Raw genomic sequence first — 18,660 nt, 5'->3', positions numbered from 1 at the left:
GGCAGGTGCACTGGTTTCCAAAGGCTGCTATAACAAATGGCCACTCACAGTGGGGCTTAAAAACCAGAAAGCCGCCTGCAGTCCTGAAGGTTATGCATCTCAAGGGCCGTCAGAGCCCTGTTCTGCCGGGACCCGAGAGCACTTCCTTGCTTTTTCACCACTTCTGGAGGAGGTTGCCAACGCCTGTCTCTGGGCTTGTGGCTGTTTCAGGCTGGTCTCTCTGTCACCGTCCCTTGTCACTCTCTGTGTGTCTCTGGGCCCACATCCCTGCTTTTTATAAGTATCCCAGTTACACTGATTTAAGGGCCAGCCTCCAGGATGGGCCTCATCTTAACTATAGCTGCCATGACTCCTTCTCACCCCTTTCTCATCCGACCTCTTCAGGCCATAGCACCCTCATAAACACTCCATATTTAGTGTTTGGTTTGTTTTTAACACAGTTACAGCTCTCAGACATGAACTTTGTGGATGACAGTGTCATACTGCAATGTAAAATGTTCACAGACCTGGCAGACGTCAGTCCCTCAGCCAAGCGTTGTGACCTGTGTTTCATTAACTAGAAGGGAACACAGCAGTCCCCAGGGTGCCACCGGATGAGTTTTGACAGGTGTGAATGCACTAGTGTCCAAGTTCCTGCCAATGTTCGCATTCCTTTCATGCTGTAAAGGAATTCTTGTGCCCAGTTCTGGTACCCCCAGCTTCGCATGGCTGTCATGAGACTGTGAAGCATGGCCTCTTGGTACCCGCCGATCACTCCTTTGTTGCCCCACACACACACCAGCTTCTCTCTGTGCTCTTGCAGGAGCCTTGACCTTGGACAGTCCATGGCTCACAGTGTCTGCAGCTCACAGGCTCTACTGGCCACACTGGGCTGCGTTCCAGACTGTCTCAGAGCTGACGCTGGCCAAGACCTGGACCCTCAAGGATCTGGTGGTCAGCATGACCTGCAGGAGCCAGGGCCATGACAGGAAAGTCAAGATCCAGGTGTACACTGAAGCCACCACCTATCTCTGGGTAAGCAGGACAGGTTACAGCCCTGTCACCTTATGTACATGTCTGTATGCATGTATGCATGTCAACTCATGCATATGCATATGTGTACAGAGCTTGGTGTATTTATCCTGTTTTTTTTTAAATCAGCTTTACACAAATTAAACTTAATTGAGAAAATGCCTCCATCAGATTACCAGTAGGTGAGTCTGTAGTGCATTTTGTAATTAGTGATTGATGGGGGAGGTCCCAGCCCATTGTGAGTGATGCCACCCTTGGGCAGGTGATCCTGAGTGATATAAGAAAGCAGGCTGAGCAAGCCACAAGGAGCAAGCCAACACGCAGCCCCTGTTCCAGTTCCCGTCTCCAGGTTCCTGCCTTGAATTCCTGCCCTGACTTCCCTCAGTGATGGGGTATGGCCCGAGACTCATAAGATGAAACAAGCTCCTCCCCAAGTTACTTTGGGTCATGGCATTTTATCACAGAAAGAGAAACCCTAAGACGGTGTTTGTGCATATGTGTGTGTGTGTGTGTGTGTGTGTGTGTGTGTGTGTGTGTGTATGTATGCATATGTGCCTATCTGCGCGCACACACACACACACACACACACACACAAATCTGTGTGTGTGTGTGTGTGTGTGTGTGTGTGTGTGTGTGTGTGTGTGCATGAGTAAGCATGTGTGCTTGAGTGTGTGTATATACTGGGCTGGAGGTAGAACAAGGGCCTCTTGTAACCCAGACAAGCCCTGTGCCCTGCTGCTTCCCCTCGTTGTCACTCAGCACAAGAGCTGGGCTCCCTGCCTGTGACACCCCCATACAGGGAACTGGAGGCCTGTGGTTGATGTCACCCCACAGACACAGGGACTGGACTCAGCCAGAGTTATCAGAACTGTCACCAAGAGAATCTAAACAGGAGACTCTCTAAAGAGAATCCAGATCCTGTATTTTTGCTTAGCAGCTTCTGGGGGGAGAAGGTGGTCAGATGGCCCCTTGCAGATATTAGGTTACCAGAGTGAGTACAGGTCTGAGGGTGTAGCTGGCATTACTCAGTGACTTCAGTGAAGGGCCTTTTTTTTTTTTTTTTTTTTTTGGTTTTTCGAGACAGGGTTTCTCTGTGTAGCTTTGCGCCTTTCCTGGAACTCGCTTTGGAGACCAGGCTGGCCTCGAACTCACAGAGATCCACCTGGCTCTGCCTCCCGAGTGCTGGGATTAAAGGCGTGCGCCACCACCGCCCGGCTTGAAGGGCCTTTCTTTCACTGCCCATACCATGAGCAGAAGCATGGCAGGGTAAGGACAGACATTGTCACCCAGGCTGTGCCCCAGAAAGTCCTGCTCCAAGTCCTTGCTCTTCTGGAGCAATGCAGGATCAGGGAGAGTCCAGCCCACCTCAGCCCTTGTGGGCAGTACAGCCCCTTCTGGGGCATCACAGTCCCCTCTGGGGCAGCACAGTTCCCTCTGGGGCATCACAGTCCCCTCTGGGGCATCACAGTCCCCTCTGGGGCAGCTCAGTCTCCTCTGGGGCAGCTCAGTCTCCTCTGGGGCAGCTCAGTCCCCTCTGGGGCAGCTCAGTCCCCTCTGGGGCATCTCAGTCTCCTCTGGGGCATCACAGTCCCCTCTGGGGCAGTGGTCTCCTCTGGGGCAGCTCAGTCTCCTCTGGGGCATCTCAGTCTCCTCTGGGGCATCACAGTCCCCTCTGGGGCAGTGGTCTCCTCTGGGGCAGCTCAGTCTCCTCTGGGGCAGTGGTCTCCACTGGGGCAGCTCAGTCCCCTCTGGGGCATCTCAGTCTCCTCTGGGGCAGCTCAGTCACCTCTGGGGCAGCAGTCTCCTCTGGGGCAGTCCCCTCTGGGGCAGTGTTGGGTAGACAGCACTGGTGAGTTATTTCTGATGATCTCAGGTGATGTGAGGAGGTGGCTGGGTATCAGGGACAGCCAGGGCAGGACTGTGAGGAGGAGGTGGCAGCTGGCTCTTATGGCCACCAGCTGGTGGACAAGATAGCTTAGATGAGCCCAGGTCCAGGGAGGCTGGGCCTGCTTCGGGGTGGCAGGAGATGGGTTTTAAGGAAGGGGATGAATGAGGCTCTGTGGTTTCTGCCTGAGCAGCTGGTTGGAGAAGCTGAGATGGGGAAGCTGGTAAAGGAGACGTGTGGAGAAAAGCCCCATGTCAGGGTATGGCCTTTGGCTGGAGGCTCAGCAATGGCCTTTCCCAATTTGGCCTTGAGAGAGTGTGTAACAGGAACCATGGCTCTAGGGTAGAGGACACTATATGAGCCTCGGACTTGGGGCTGGGGAAGGGCCATGGTCATAGGCCTCCTCCTCCAACCCCACTACAAGCCAGAGTGACACTCAGCTCTTCCAGGCTCTGGAGACCACAGGGTGACCCAGGAAGCAGAAGCTATGTGCCAGAATGTGCCCCCTTGAAACGCAGAGATGGTGTCTGCTGATAATGGTGGCCCAGTGAAATAATAGTCCCATGCTGAATCAAAGGAGGGAGGTGGAAGAGAGTTGTATTTGCGGCTCAGAGTTATAGAACGGGTTTTTCTTTAGGGTCCTATAAGGGAGAGCCAGCCCACCCACCTCCTCCCACAGGGACCTTGCACAGTCTTGGCTGGAGGAGCTTTGAAGGATGAATAGGAGTTTACCAAGTAGAAAAGATAATAAAGAGCACCAGCAGGAGGAGGTAAATGGCTCAAAGGCTCTGCTCATTCACCTGGCTTCCTTGCAGGTTTCCATGGTGACAACCTTGATGCCAGGCCTCTTCCACAGCAGGAGTGAGCTCCAGTCAGCCTGGAGTGCAGCTGTGCAGAGTGAGGTCCGTGCAGAGAACAGTCAGCACAGGAAGGTCCTGCACTGCTGGTTGACGAGTCTCCAACGGGAGCTGAACCTCACAGCAGCCTACAAGCACACAAGGAAGGTGAGTGCTAGGTGGTCCTTGCACTCGGGAGACCCTGGGGCCCTTTGCCCTCTGTTTGGCCTGTGACTTGGGTCTCCTTGAGCATCGATTTCTTCAAGACACCAGGCATGTTAGTGCAGACCACAGAGAGGGTCAAGGGTGGGGACTCAGCTTCCTCAGCCCAGAAGTTCCAAATGCTGGTGGCGGGAGGGATGCCTGGGAGGTAGAGGTTTGGTGACTGGTCCTGAGGACATTGTGAGCTGGCCAGAGGCTGCAGCCAGGCTCAGTAGCCATTCTGGCTTTCCCCCAGCAGTGGGTGCTTCGCTCCCCTTAGCCCTGTTCTCGTCACCGCCCCAAAAGACCTATGTGCTGCTGACAGTCCTGGGGACTGGTGTCCTGGGCCAGCCTCGAGGCCTGCAGCTGGAGGGAGAGCTGGAGCAGCTGCAGAGAGGCATGACATTGTACCAGAAGCAGGGAACATTGCTCCTCAGGTATGTGCTCCCTCCCTGAGGCCATCACCCCTAGGGAGCCGCCCACAATCCCATCCCTCCTGTATAGAGGATCTCTGGGGGCTTCTAAGGGGATTGTACTACAATTCAAAAAGATCACATGGTGACAGGCCACCAGCCCTGAAGCTCCTTCCAGCTGCTCCATCAGTTGGTGGAGGTGTGAAAGGGAGTCTGCAGCCCATGGCCTGACGCTGCTCCCGGAAATCTTGGTGCTTCACTGTAGAAAGGCTGGTTGAAAGCTGTTCAGGCTTGGGGTATGGCTCAGCTGATAGTGCTTGGCTGGCATGCATGGAGTTCTCTGTTCAGCCCCCAACACTTTAAACCAGGTCTGTGGCACATGCCTATAATCCCAGCTCTCAGGAGGCAGAAGAATCCAAAGTTCAAGGCTATTCAGGAAACAGGAAGTGCTAGAAGAAGCAGGCCCCTTCTAGAACCCAGGTTTCTGCCACTCTGTGACCTTGGGAGAGTTGCCTCCCCATCAGAACTGTGGTCATTAAAAAGCAGTGATGCCAAACGTTGGCAGAGAGCACATCTGTCCGTGCCAGCCGGTGTTTGCTGGCATGCGCTGTGTGCCAAGCCCTAATCCAGGCTCAAGGAACGTGGAAGAGGCCAAAAAGAAAAGAAGGGGAATGTTTGACTTAGTACACAGAGGTGTCTCAAGTGACCAAGCCCTGCAGATGCAAGAATGACTACCTTTATTGCCCCATTTCAAAGGCAAGGAAACTGAGGCACAGGACATTTGGTCCTTTACCCAAGGTTGTTCATCTAGCTGAAGACTGAACCTGGATTCCAGATGTGGTCCTGGGCTTCCGTTCCAACTGCTCCAACTGCTGATCTCATTGGTGTAGTGAGATGGCAGATGGCATTGGTGGGCAGACTGTATGTATGTGTGTGTGTGCTGAGACAAGGTTACAGGTTGGATGATGCATGATCCGCCTGTGTCTGCCTTTCAGGTGCCAGGATTACAGGCATGTGCCACCATGCTAGGCTTTTTATCTCCGTGTCTTTTTCTGTGTGCGTGTGTGTGTGTGTGTGTGTGTGTGTGTGTGTGTGTGTGTGTGGTGTGTTCACATGTGTTTGGAGGCACATGAGTGCATGTGCACACGGAAGCCCCAGGTTGGTCTCAGGAATCATCCTCAACCATTTCCCACCTTGTTCTATGAGGCAGTCTCTCAATCAAAGCCAGAGCTCACCATGTGTATTGCTCTTGGGGCTGCACCTGCCCCTTCCCAGGCTAGATTAGAGATGAGTCCCCAGGCCCAGCTGGGATTTATGTGGGTTTGGGAATCTGAACTCTGGTCTTCTTGCTGGTGCCAGGTTTTGATGGGCTGCTGTGTGCCCAGTGTCACTCTCTGTGAGTTTAGGACAAGTTCCATCTGACTGGAGGATGAGCTGTCCCCTGATCTTACCAGCTGTCTTAATGTCTGGGGCCTGTGTTTTCTCCACACCAGGCACTCCTGGCACCTCCTGGTCCCTCAGAGCCTCCTCTTGCAGGGGACCTTCACGGTGGACAAACAGCACCAGCGTCACTTCCTGGAGACCAAGGCTGTCCTACACACTGCGGTGCTGGGCTGCCAGGCTGGACACCCCTATGTGAGTGGGCTGTAGGGAAAGCGGCCTCTGGAAGCAGGGTACCCACTTACCTCTGCACATGCATGTCTCTCCCAGATCTGCACAGGCCTGACCCACCCCTTCGATGATAAGGCTATCCCCAGGAGCCTCAAGGGGTGCCTGGAGGCTTGGAATCTGAGCAGTGTAAGTGTCCTTTCCAATCCAATCGTCCCTGTTCAGTTTTATCACCTCTGACCCAGACAAGTGCGATGTTTCCCTGCCTGGATTCTCTGTCTCGCCCCGTGTCCCCACTACAGTCTGCTTGGCAGCCACAGAGATCTTTACAAGAAGCTCACAGAGTTCGTCACACCCCTGCTCCTCACAGCTTGTCTTAGGCTGGCAAGACATCCGCTCTCACCCCCATTCGCAGTTCAGCTTTGAGCATCTAGATGACAGACATGTCCACTTAGGTTTGCACGCCATTCTGCCAGTCATGGATGCTCTGCAGGTCTGTAATGTTTCCTTGAGCTCCTCCTGTCACCACTTCTCCACACCACAGGGGGTGTGGTGCTTGAGGAGTCACTGTGAGTCAGTTAGCTTGACGCTATTTGTAGTCTGTTAGCTGGCAAAGCTAACAATGTCTCCTTTAGGCCTGTGGGTTCATGACTCTGGTACAGTGACTTCACGCTCTTGTTCAGTGTGAAAGCACAGTGAGCGATTGTTTAGTGAGTACATGTGACTGTGTCCCAATGCAACTTTGTGGGGCTGGAGGGGTGGCTCAGCAGTTGAGAACATTTGCTGCTCATTCAGAGGACCCTAGTTCAGTTCCCAGCACCCACAACCACCCTTAACTCCAGCCCCAGGCATGTGACTGCGCCTCTGCCTCCACAGACACCTGCACTTGTACACACAGACACACGATTAAAAACACAAATAACAGAAGGCAGAGCCAGGAGGACCTCTGGGAGTTTGAGGCCCACCTGGTCAAATTCCAGACTAGCCAGGACTACATGGTGAGACCCTGTGTCAAAATAAAATTAAAAAAATAATTTAAAACAAAACAGGCTGCATTGGGCAGTGGGCTACAGCCTGTGGCCTTTGAGTTACAAAGTCTTAGCACATACACTCTAGACTCACATTGCCTGTATGTCATTACAAGTTCGTGTCCCTGGGCCTCAGTTCCCTTTGCTGTGAAGTGGGCAGCCTGTCCCTTTTCACACAGAGGGCACATCTTCAAATATAATTGGTAACCTCCCAATTACTTACAAAGGACATGTTCACCAGGTCTCCTTAGACTCTTCTTCCTGACCCTCTTGGGGGGGGGGGTCACCACAATCTCCAGCGAGCATTTACTGAACACCTACTGTGTGCACAAGGAATAAAACAGTGCTTCTCTCCTCCAGGAAGGAAGAAGGAGCCAGCAGGCAGTGGGGGCTGAGTGGATCCCAGGCTTGAGTTCCCATAAGTCAGCGGGGCTGCCAGTGGTTCCTCCGATGCTGGCCAGTAACATCCGAGCGGAAACAGTACAGAATGCCAAGTCAGACACCTGCCGGGGTGGCTCCCAGTGGCTTTTATGGGTTCCTCAGCCGGAGATCGCCTAGAGACCTCCAGGCCAAACAGCCACACATGTGTTTTTGTGGCCTGCCTGCCTTGAGAACTGGAGATTTTAGACAAAGCCTGGATTTCTGCTGTTTATAAGAAAAGAAAAATAAGGTCTGGCCCTGCTTAGACTCAAATCCCAGCTGACAACATCTGGCCAGGAGCAGGGGCTGGAGAGGCCTCCATTTACTGTCCTTCTGCTGTCTGCTCCGCTCAGAGCTGTGCCTTGGCTGGAGGCAGCTCCATGGGAGAGTGATTGCCTAGGCTCTGGGTTCTAGTCCTGCACTCAAAAAAGAACAGAAAGGTTTGTCACACACGCTTTCCCCTGGCTGCTTCCTTTCCTGCCGTCTTGGTTCCAAGATAAACCACGTTTGCTTATATAGAGTGAACAATCATACATGAGTCCTGGGCAGGCAATCGGGGTTCTCTGTCAGTACAGACAGGAAGAAATGACACCAACCAGCAATGGCATCATTGGCTTCCGGCACCTGCTGAACAGTTGTTGAGTGAATAATCGATAACTATGTGTTTCCTCTTGTTGGGTTACAAATTGCTCCTAATGTAGCAACTTAAAACATGTCTTTCAGTCCCTGAGCTCAGACCTGCAAAGGAATCTTAAAACTGTGAACCAGCACTACTGATTCCTTGCGGAGATGCTCTGGAAGAAGCCCCCTTTCCCCCATTCTGCTTCAGAAGCCACCTGCACTCCTTGGCCCTTCCAAAGACAGTAGAGGAGTTCACACTCTCTGTGTCTGACCGTGACCCTCCTGCTGTCCCTCATAAGGTCCTCATTTAGATGAAGATGGAAACCTGTCCCCATCTCCAGATCCCTTGATCACCTTTGTCCAGAGGCCATGTTGCCTCTGGCTCCAGGGTTAGGATGTGGGTCTTGCTGTTCCCTTCTCCCACTCCAGTTCAGCTTTGACCTTGACACTTCAGGCTAGAATTAGTGATTCTGCATTTATTAAGTACCTACTGTGTGCTGATACTAAGCTGTAGGAAGCTGGCAGTGAAGAAAATTGACTGAGCCCCACTTTATGGGGAGGGTTTTAACATTGCTTCTTCAAGCCCACCCACCACCTCTAGCTAAGAGCACTGGTGTTGCCCTGCTGGAAGGTCCAGCATGCACCTGGCTCCGTTTCCTCTTCCATGAATGCAAGAGACTAGACTCACTTTGGACATCAATCTCCGGGCCACTTGCTTTGCTCTCTGGCTTCTGATGTGGCTTCTTTTGCATATGGATATGATGGTGACCTCTCTCCATGCCTCTGGTTCTCACACACTCAGGCTAAGAACAGTGAGGTCAAGGCTACATTAAAAGTCAACCAGAAAGTCATTCTGCATCTGAAGGGTTTACACCAGGGCAGCTCTCAGCACGGAGGGATCCGGCACAGTGTGGCTTTGGATGCCACCCATTCCTCCCAGGTGAGTGTCCCCAGGCTGGGCAAATGTTAGCTAGTGTCTGCCAAGGGGAGGCTAAGAACCTGCTATGGGGTGCATGCCTGTAATCCCAGCACTCAGGAGGTGAATAGGGATGATCAGGGTTCGAGATCATCCTTAGCTGAAGCTTGAGACTGTTTAACCTGGCTATATGAATGCTTTTCTTTTAAACTTTTAACTTTTCTTTTAAACTTTTAACTTTTTAAATTATCATATATATGAATATGCCCGTGCAGCCCTGTGAATGTGTAGCAGTCAGAGAACTACTTGAAGGAGTCAGTTCTCCGTCCACTATGTGGACCCTTGGACAGAACTCAGGTCATCAGGTTTGGAGGGGAGTGCCTTTACCTGCTGAGCCATCTTGCCAGCCTGAGACCTTTTCTTAAAAACAAAACAAACAAAAAAAACCTAAATAAAGTAAAACAAGACAAAACAAAAAATGGAGTATGCTGGGGGAGCTGAGCAGGACCACTTGCAGGAGTGAAGGGCATGATTCCTCTTGGCTGTCTCCCTAGACCCTCCACTTGAACGGTGGCTTTGACAAGGAGCATTTGACTTCAGTGTTCGTGTACAAGCTGCTACCAACCACAATGCCACATCCCAGGTCAGAGGTGGGACTCTGCCCTCGTGGAAGGGAAAGGGTCTTAATAATCCATCGAAGGGGACTAAGGCTCAGTTGGTAGAACACTTGCCTGGTGTACACGAAGCCCTGGGATCTGTGCCCAGCACAGCATAACCAAGGCATGATGGTGCATAACTGCAATTCCACAGGAAGGTCAGGGGTTCAAGTCCATCCTCAACTACATAGAGTCTGAAGTCAGGCTGAGCTACATGAGACCTTTCTCCAAAAAATAAAAATAGCCAGTCTCTTTGTTAGGGTTTCTATTGCTGTGACAAAGCCCCATAACCAAGGAAACTTATAAAAGAAAGCATTTAATTTGGCTTACAGGGTCAGAGGTTAGAGTCCGTGAAGGTGAAGCAAAGGCATGGCACAGGAACATCTTGATCCTCAAGCAGGAAGCAGAGAGTGCATATCAGGGAGGCTTTAAAATTTAATCACCCTTCCCCACCCTTACCACATGACACACCTCCTAATGCTTCCCAAACAGCCACCCACAGGGAATCAAGCATTCCAAACACCACATCCAGAGAAGGGGCCCTGTATGAGGTGATGGGAGATCAGAGGGTGACAAGGTGCCCTGGGAAGTCAGCAGCCTGGTCCTTGTTTAGGTGGGAAGCATGGATGGGTTTCCTGAGTAGATGTTTGCCTTATCAGGACCACTCATTCTCTGACCACACCACGGCCCAGAGCAGCTCAGCCCCAGGCACCCACACTGCAGCCCAGAGTGGCCCTGCCTCACACACCCACATTACATCTCAGAGTAGCCTTACCCCATGTGCCCACTCAAGGATCCAAGCAGGTGCCAGTGAGAGGGCGGAGAATTCGTGGTGTCTCTGAGGGCCAGGCCTTTCAGTAGGACCATCACTCCAGCTAATATTTCTGGCCAGAACTCAGGAAAACTCACCTGGCTGTGGGGAAGGCTGGAAAATGTAGTTTAGCTGTGCATCTTGGAAGAAACCCATGAATTAATCCCCTAGAGTAGCTGCTGTGGGTGGATTTCTGCATTCATTCATTCCCATGTGCACACCATGTGTCTGCCTTATGCCAGCCTCCGCTGGGTGATGGGTGGTGTCTTAGGGTTTTATTGCTGACAAGAGACACCATGACCATAGAAAGTATTATAAAGAAAACATTTAATTACGGTGGGCTTACAACTTCAGAGGTTTAGTCCATTATCATCATAGTGCGAAGCATGGCAGTATGCTGGCAGACATGGTGCTGGAGAGGTAGCTGAGAGTTCTATATCTGGATCCACAGGCAGCAGAAGTGAAGACTGTGTCCCACACTGGGCATAGCTTGAGCATGAGACCTGAAAGTCCACCCCCACAGTGACACACTTCCTCCAACAAGGCCATACCTCCTAATGGTGCCACTCACTATGGGCCAAACATTCAAACATGAGAGTCTATGGGGGCCGTTCCTACTCTAACCACCACAGGTGGTTTAGACTTGTCTCCATCTCCAAGGAGCTCTGAAGCCAGTGGGTGCCCAGCTCATTCAAGTTCAGTTCCTAGCCCTATGCTCACTAGCTGTGTGACCTTAGGTAAGTCACCTAGTGCCTCCTAGCCTCAGTTTTGCCAGCTGGAAAATGGGGTGGTAGAACAGTGTGAGGTTCAACAAGGTGATGGTCAGGGAGCTAGGAGCAAAGTGCAGGATTCATGGTCAGGGTCCAACAGGAGGCAGGGGCAACATGAAAGGAGCTAGGGGCACCCCGATACCAGCTCTCCAGTGTCTTACTAAGGACAATGGAATATCACCCCTTACCCTTTCCTATACCCCAATAGGTCTTGGTCCAGCTGAACAAATCAAGCTCCCACTTGGCATTTTCCTTGCAGCTCCAACCTCCAGATGGCCTTGCCTTCCCACCCAGCTTACAGGTATGGGTATTGCTCGTGAGATGACCTTAAACTGCCTCCCAGGTGTCTCTGCATTGCTCACAGGAAGAGTGGGTAGGAGGAGGGGATGGAGACCTCTGAGCTCCAGCAGAATCAAGGCCAGATGGCAGGGGGCTTTCAGTCATTGCCTAGGCCAAGTGGTCTTTAACTCTGGGGTGTGAAGGCTTGGGCTTCTCCCTTAGACATGGAGAGAACTTAATTTTCCTCCTAACCTTGTCCTGTGTTGTTGTCTAGGCAAAGCCATAGTGTCTAAGTTAGGGTTTCTATTGCTGTGAATAGACATCATGACCATGGTAACTCTTATAGAGGAAACCATTTAATTGGGGCTGGCTTACAGTGGTGGAACATGGTGGCATGCAGGCAGACATGGTGCTGGAGGAGCAGGAGTTCTACATCTGGATCCACAGACAACAAGAAGTGAACTCTGTACCATACTGAACATAGCTTGAACATAGGAGACCCCAAAGGTCACTCCCACAGTGACACACTTCCTCCAACAAAGCCATACCTCCTAATAGTGCCACACCCTATGGGGGACATTTTCTTTCAAACTACCATGAAGCATTAATCTAATTAATCTTTATCAATAAAAAATCGGGAGCCAAATATTGGAGTAAGAACCTGAAGGGATCAGAGAACCAGAAGCAGCAGCAGTTGCCTCCTACCTCTTCTGTTCCTCAGTCCCACAGGGCAGAGATCCTCTCAGAGTGCTGCCTTCTCACTTCCTGTCTCCTCTTTCTACAGTCCTCTAGTGACTAGCTCCACTCTCTGACTCCAAGCAAGCTTTATTTGTCAGAACACAATCAAAATGTCACACAACATTTTCCCCTTTTTGTCTAAATAAAAAGCCAAGGTTTTAGCTAGCATACTAAAACTATATACAATAAATACAATAACTATATACAAATATATACAGGCAATAATTACATTAACAATGTCTAGTCCATTTGCATTTAACAAATTCAGAGAAAATACTCCATTATCTGTCCTATCTTGGTGAATCCAAAGTGTTGTATCTAATTCACTATTTTAACTTGCATTGCCAACCACAAACTATTTTTTATGTCTCTCAACCTTATATACTTTACACCTCTTTTATGAGTGTCTTTTCTGAATTTGTTAAAAAGGAAAACTATAACTATCTAGTCTTCAACTCCATCAGAGACCTGAGAAGGATATAATATTACCTGAGTAAATAGAAAGTGCAGAGCAAACAACTTCCAAAACTAAGAAATGATAGAGACAGCTGGCTGCCTGGAAAGTCACCCCAAGTCCCTCTGCAATATTGGGGCATCCATCTTTGGCCTATAGGCCTAGAATATCTGACAGACTTTTCTGTGAAACAAGATTTTTGTTTGTTTGTTTTTTTTGTTTTTCGAGACAGGGTTTCTCTGTGTAGCTTTGCGCCTTTCCTGGAACTCACTTGGTAGCCCAGGCTGGCCTCGAACTCACAGAGATCCGCCTGGCTCTGCCTCCTGAGTGCTGGGATTAAAGGCGTGCGCCACCACCACCCGGCTGAAACAAGATTTTTGAAGGACTGTCCCACCTTGTCTTGGAATGGTTTGACAATCACTTTCTTTTGTGCCCTGCTTGTCCATCTTGGACAGCATACTGTCAGTAGTTGAGGCAGTTTCTTGCCCAGTAGATAACTTTTGCCACAAAGAAGGTAAACTCCATATGGAGTTTCTTCGATGCTCATCATCTTCTCTGAAGTAGATTGGTGCTGCCAGGAGCAGACATTTTTCACTGTCATAAAAAAACAAAACAAAACCAAAAACAAAAAGATCTTATATTATTAAAACATCTTAAATGCCATACTCTGTAGATCTCTGAAGTGTTTGAAGACATCTGTCTATCTAAAATATATCTATTTTACCTTGAAAACATACCTAACATGACTACAAGTTTGATTGTAATAGGTGACTAACTACTGACCTGCATTTCTTTATTATCCTAAATAGTTTGTAATAATAATTTTTAAGGACTAGAAATTTACATTACATTGTTAAATGAGTTGTATAGGTATAATACTTTGCACAAGAATAGAAACATATGTACAGTATGTTCTAACAAAAATAATCTTAAATTTGTATCAATATACAAAAATGCCTTAAACAAGAGTAGAAATATATACATGATATGACAAAAATAACCTCAAATTTGTATTAATATACAAAAATCCATACCAATGTAAAATATTTAAGAGTAGTAGTTGCTTTTTTGGTTTAAAAGTGGATTCAATAATCTACTCTTTCATCCTGTCATTTCTATATCCCCCCTTTTTTCTTTTCAGAACAAGATCCCTGAATCTAATCCCCTTTCTTCAGCTTTGTTCCTGACCATTACCAATGACAGCTTGTAACCAACCCCCTAGACAACGACAATTATCCATAACCCACTGAATGACCAAAACCCACCCACCCCACCTCTTGCGAATTTGGGCATTGTGTTCTTAAAATTACTTCCTGCTGTCTGGGGGCAATGGCTTCTTTAGGGGACCCTGAAAAGAAATTGGGATACGGTCAAGTTCTGGGAGAGGTAGCTGTGTCATTTGTTGTCCAGTCTCTGCATAATGGCAAAGTGCAGGGCTTATTTCAAGTCCTGGATAGAGTAGTCTGTGAGGCTGGACCATCTCAACTAGCCACCTTGAAACTGTTCTGAGCAGTTTGTAGTCCAAAGCTGATCTGTGTTTGTCAGCTTAGTGGTGTCATCACAGTCCAAGTGGAATCATTGTTGTGGGGCCCCATCCTCCTTTTGGAGACTTCAAAGGTTGCTGTTAGGAATGGTCATGGTTCACTGCAGAAAACTTAAACATTTTAATTATCATATGCAGCAGATTTCGAAGAGGTTAAAGGACCATAATTTGTTATTTACATCCAGAGTACAAAAACTTAATTCCTAGTTACCTGATAGAGACTCAAACCTGAAATCATGTACAGGAAACTAGATGAAGCCCTTTTCTTTAGTTAGTACTCTATATGACCATTAATATCACAGCAAAAGTGATATATATATATATATACATATATATATATATTGAGATTATATCTATATGTCTGTAGAGGACAGTAGAGACAAACATTTGAGAAGATTTATGAAATTTTATTTTGTTGGAAATGTGATATACCAATAGGCCAATTTACTCTTTTTCTTGGGACATTTTCTCTGGATGATTTGTCCTTTTTCTTCAGATGTCTCATTTGTTCAGTGGTCTTCAGATTCCTTAGCTGAATTCTTTCATTCTCGTGGAAAGACAAAAAACAAAACCCTGCCCCAACCCTTACTTTGGGGAGGTTCTCTTTTGGCAAGTTATATCTAATCAAATGAAAAGCATTTGTTAGTCTTATAAATTAGTTTAGATTGAATGGTCACACTGTTTGATGAACTATCGCCTCTTCTAATCAAGAGGTCTCTCTTGTTTGAACCTAATCTTTATCAATTTTGATGGTATCCTTAACTTTTCTTCTCTTATGGAAAAAAAGCAAAACCTCTTCCCCAATGTACACATATCTTGGTTTCCATTCTGAGGTCAACACATCTTTAAAGTATACAGGCTGATTTAATTCTGTAGTTTTTTCTATTATCCAATGTCTCTCTGCAGCTGTCCATCCTTTCTCATTAGCATTCAGAAAATTTAAAGTTAAAAAAGCATTGTGCAATCTATCTCTGGGGGGGGTCTTTATTACCCCTTTCTGTTTCTTAAGCATATCTTTTAGAGTTCAATTAGCTAGCCTAGAGCTTACTATGTAGTGCAAGATGACCTTGAACTCTGGATCCTCCTGTGTCTACCTCCAAAGTGCTGAGATTATAGGCATACACCACCAAACCCACCTTATGCATCCTCTCCTCTTCTAAGGGTCTTGGTATATAGCCCAGGCTGACTCAAAATAATAACTCCTATCTCAAGCCCCAGATGCTAGGATTATAGGTGTGTACCACCATACTTGGCTTAAGAACCAAATTTTGCCATGTAGAGCCACACTGACTGGTCTGGGACTGTACAGCCTGCTGGGCCCCTGGGGAGCAGGAGGCAGTCAGGGGATAGTGGCATGCTCTGGAAGCTCTTGGCCATAGGGAGTTTAAGTCATCCTCCTTTCTCTCTACTTGTCTCTCTTTTGGGGGCAAGATCTCCCTTTGTAGCCCAGGGGTCCTCAAACTCATGATCCTCCTGCCTCAGTGTCCTAAGTGTTGGGATGACAGGCATGTGCCAGCTTAGATGTCCTCTGCTGCATCAAATACTGATGTGAGCTCTGGAGCTAAGGATCAGCTAGGACCCAGACTCAGGAGCTGGGGTTGGGACGTTGGCCTGGTTTCTCCTATTTGTCATCAGGGAGCCCTTGGAGTTGCCCTGGGCTTGAGTGTTTCTTGGAGGGAGGCCATGCTCACCCAGGCCTCTGCCAACCCTTCATCCCTTCCAGCTTCCTGCTCTCTCTGCCTTCCTATAGGTGCAGGCTGCCACAGTACGTCACAAGGAATGCAGAGCGGATGTGTCCCTGTCTGTGCGTGTGTCCGGCCATGAGCTGCTTCTGTTAGAGGTGGACACCAGCAAGCAACACAGCAGGAACCGCTGGGGCTGGGACTTTAGGTCTCTCTCCACCAGGCTGTCTTCAGCACCCCCAGAGCCCTTCAGCTACAGCTGTCCTCCATGGTCACCCCAGCAAGGTAGCAGCCCCTGGGTGCCCTAAAAAACCCTTAGGACCTCCAGGGACCAAGACTAGTGTCTTGCTTGTGAGAAGCCATCCCCGCAGGCCCCTGATCCTTGAGACTGCCTGGGTCAGCTCTGATGTAACGATCTTGGCAGGAAGGCTCTGAGGGCAGGAGGCGGCGTTAGTTTTTCACACACTCCTTTACTCATATACTCTGAAACTGAAGCAGGATTGTGAGTTTGAGTCCAGGCAGGGCCACAGAGAGAGACCCTATCTCAAATGATTTCTTTCCCAAAAGAAGGAAACAAGTCACCAGACAGTCACAGGGACTGCCCAGTTCCTGCCTTTCTCCTCTCTGACCATTCAGTGGAGCCCCCAGGATGCCATGTAGTTGAGAACCTGGGGCTGGGGGCTGGGTCGGACCCAGGACTGTTATTCCTTCCTCTGGTTCCCAGGACTTCCATACCCTAGCTGCTCAGCCATCTGTCTGATTGTATCCTTATCCCCATCTATCAAGGCTTGAGGCAGATTGTTATTATTATTATTATTATTAATTTGAAACAGGGTCTCACTGTGTAGCCCTGGCTGTCCAGGAACTCACTCTGTAGGCCAGGCTGGCCTCAAACTCACAGAGATCTGCCTGCCTCTGCCTCCCAAGTGCTGGGACTAAAGGTGTGGTCACCACGCTGATTTGAGGCAGATTATTAAACATGAGTACTCTTCTGTCGTCTGTCACCATGACAGAGCCTCGGTCTGGTCTGGAAGGATCTCAGTAGAGGGCTGGACGGTGAGTTCTCAAGCTTTGAGGCCATATGGTGAGACGCTGAGAACAGGACAGTGTGTGCTGCTCAGAAACAGAGCAGGACCATGCTCCAGTAAAACTTGACTGTAAAAGCAGTGCTGGGAAGACTGGTTACCAGTCTTGTTCTGGGTTAACCAATAAAACACATGAGGCAACTGGCAAGATGGACGGGAAATGAAAAGTAGGAAGAAATGGGCGGTGCTTGAGGTGCCGCTGGCAGGACAGCGAGAGCCAAACCTGTGGCGGGGCCAGGAGCCAGCTCAACAGTCCCCAGTTCATCTAAACCACCTACAGAACAGACCTTAAACATGAGCATAAACACAAATGTGAGCATCTGAGCTCCAATTACTGCCACATGCCTCAGTCTCCTCATCTGGATGGTGGGGGTTGTGGCATGGTTAGCCCTCCCAGGCTCCTGTGAGGAGTCTGATAAGGTGCTTGGCAGTGACTGTGGGTGGGGCCGTGGTCAAGACTGATCTGTCACGGCGCTGCAGCAGTGGGGCAAAGGACCGAACCACCGGATTGTTTGTTTGTAGCCTTCACACAATCAGCTCCCATCTAACCCGTCACTCAGCCAGACGTGTGCCAGGCTGGGGGCCTGGGAGGGCAGGGGACCATCAAGTGGCAGCCTGTCCTCCAGTTCAGTTTATCGATCAAAACCCACATCCCAAGGCCTGCTTTGTTTGTCTCTCAGTGGGGAAAGTGGTAAGACCCTTGAGAAGGAACGCAGGGAGACGGCCTTCCGTGTGAAGCAGGGTCCCACAAGGGCTCGTCTCTGCCCGGGTATTTCCACCTGACTCCCCACTGGACAGACAGAGAAGTCTCTGTGTCGAGGGCACACAGCTAGAGAATGGCACCACTGGTGTTTGAAGCCAGGCTTGCCTGACTCCAAAGCCTGTGGTCTGGGTGCCCAACTTCCCTGCCTCCCTTTGCACGGAGCCCTGGTAGAGCACCCTGCAATGGTTCTCCCCAGGACTTCCGGGAGCACCACTTGAGGTCCAGAGGCCACCTGTTTACCATCTCTGTGTTTGTTACTTTCCTGGTTCTGGAAGAAAACAGCTGCAAGAAGCAGCTTGGGAGGCAGTTACTTTGGCTCACAGTTTGAGTGTGCAGCCCACCACAGAGGGAGCTGCCCAGAGCCGGGGCAGAATAGGAAGCTGCTCGCTAACATCTTGGTGGATGAGGCAGCAGGGAGGACAGGAACTGGGGTAAGGCTATAAACATTAAGGCCCACCCCTCAATGATCCACGTCTCTACCAAGATTCCATCTCACAAAGGCTCCACAGCTCTCCCGAAACAGCGCCTCCTGCTGGGGACCTGCAGAAGACAGTAACAGTCCCCATCACGTTCCTCCTAGGGCACAGCTGTTTTCCAAGGTGATGCTGGACCAGGACTCAGCACAGCTGCTCCTAAGGATATCTGAGGGGAGACGAGAAGGCTGGGTCCTCAGCCTGCAGAGCCTTGCCCAGCACTCAGTGGCTGGCTGGACAAAAGTGCCCCCTGTCCTGAGCCTCAGGGGTGTGCTAACACAGAAGATGACATTCAGAGAAGGTGAGAACTGAGCAACGCTGAATCATCAGGGTTCTCTAGAGGGACAGAGCTGATGGAATGAATATATATATGGGAGTTATTGGAGTGGCTTACCGGCTGTGGTCCAGCTAGCCCAACAATGGCTGTCTACCAACAGAATGGCCAAGAATCCAGTAGTTGTTCAGTC

Source organism: Peromyscus californicus, unplaced genomic scaffold (assembly GCF_007827085.1).
Source record: "Peromyscus californicus insignis strain IS unplaced genomic scaffold, ASM782708v3 Scaffold_3__1_contigs__length_106647218, whole genome shotgun sequence".
Classification (NCBI taxonomy): Eukaryota; Metazoa; Chordata; class Mammalia; order Rodentia; family Cricetidae; genus Peromyscus; species Peromyscus californicus.
Note: the sequence above shows the minus strand (reverse complement) of the source record.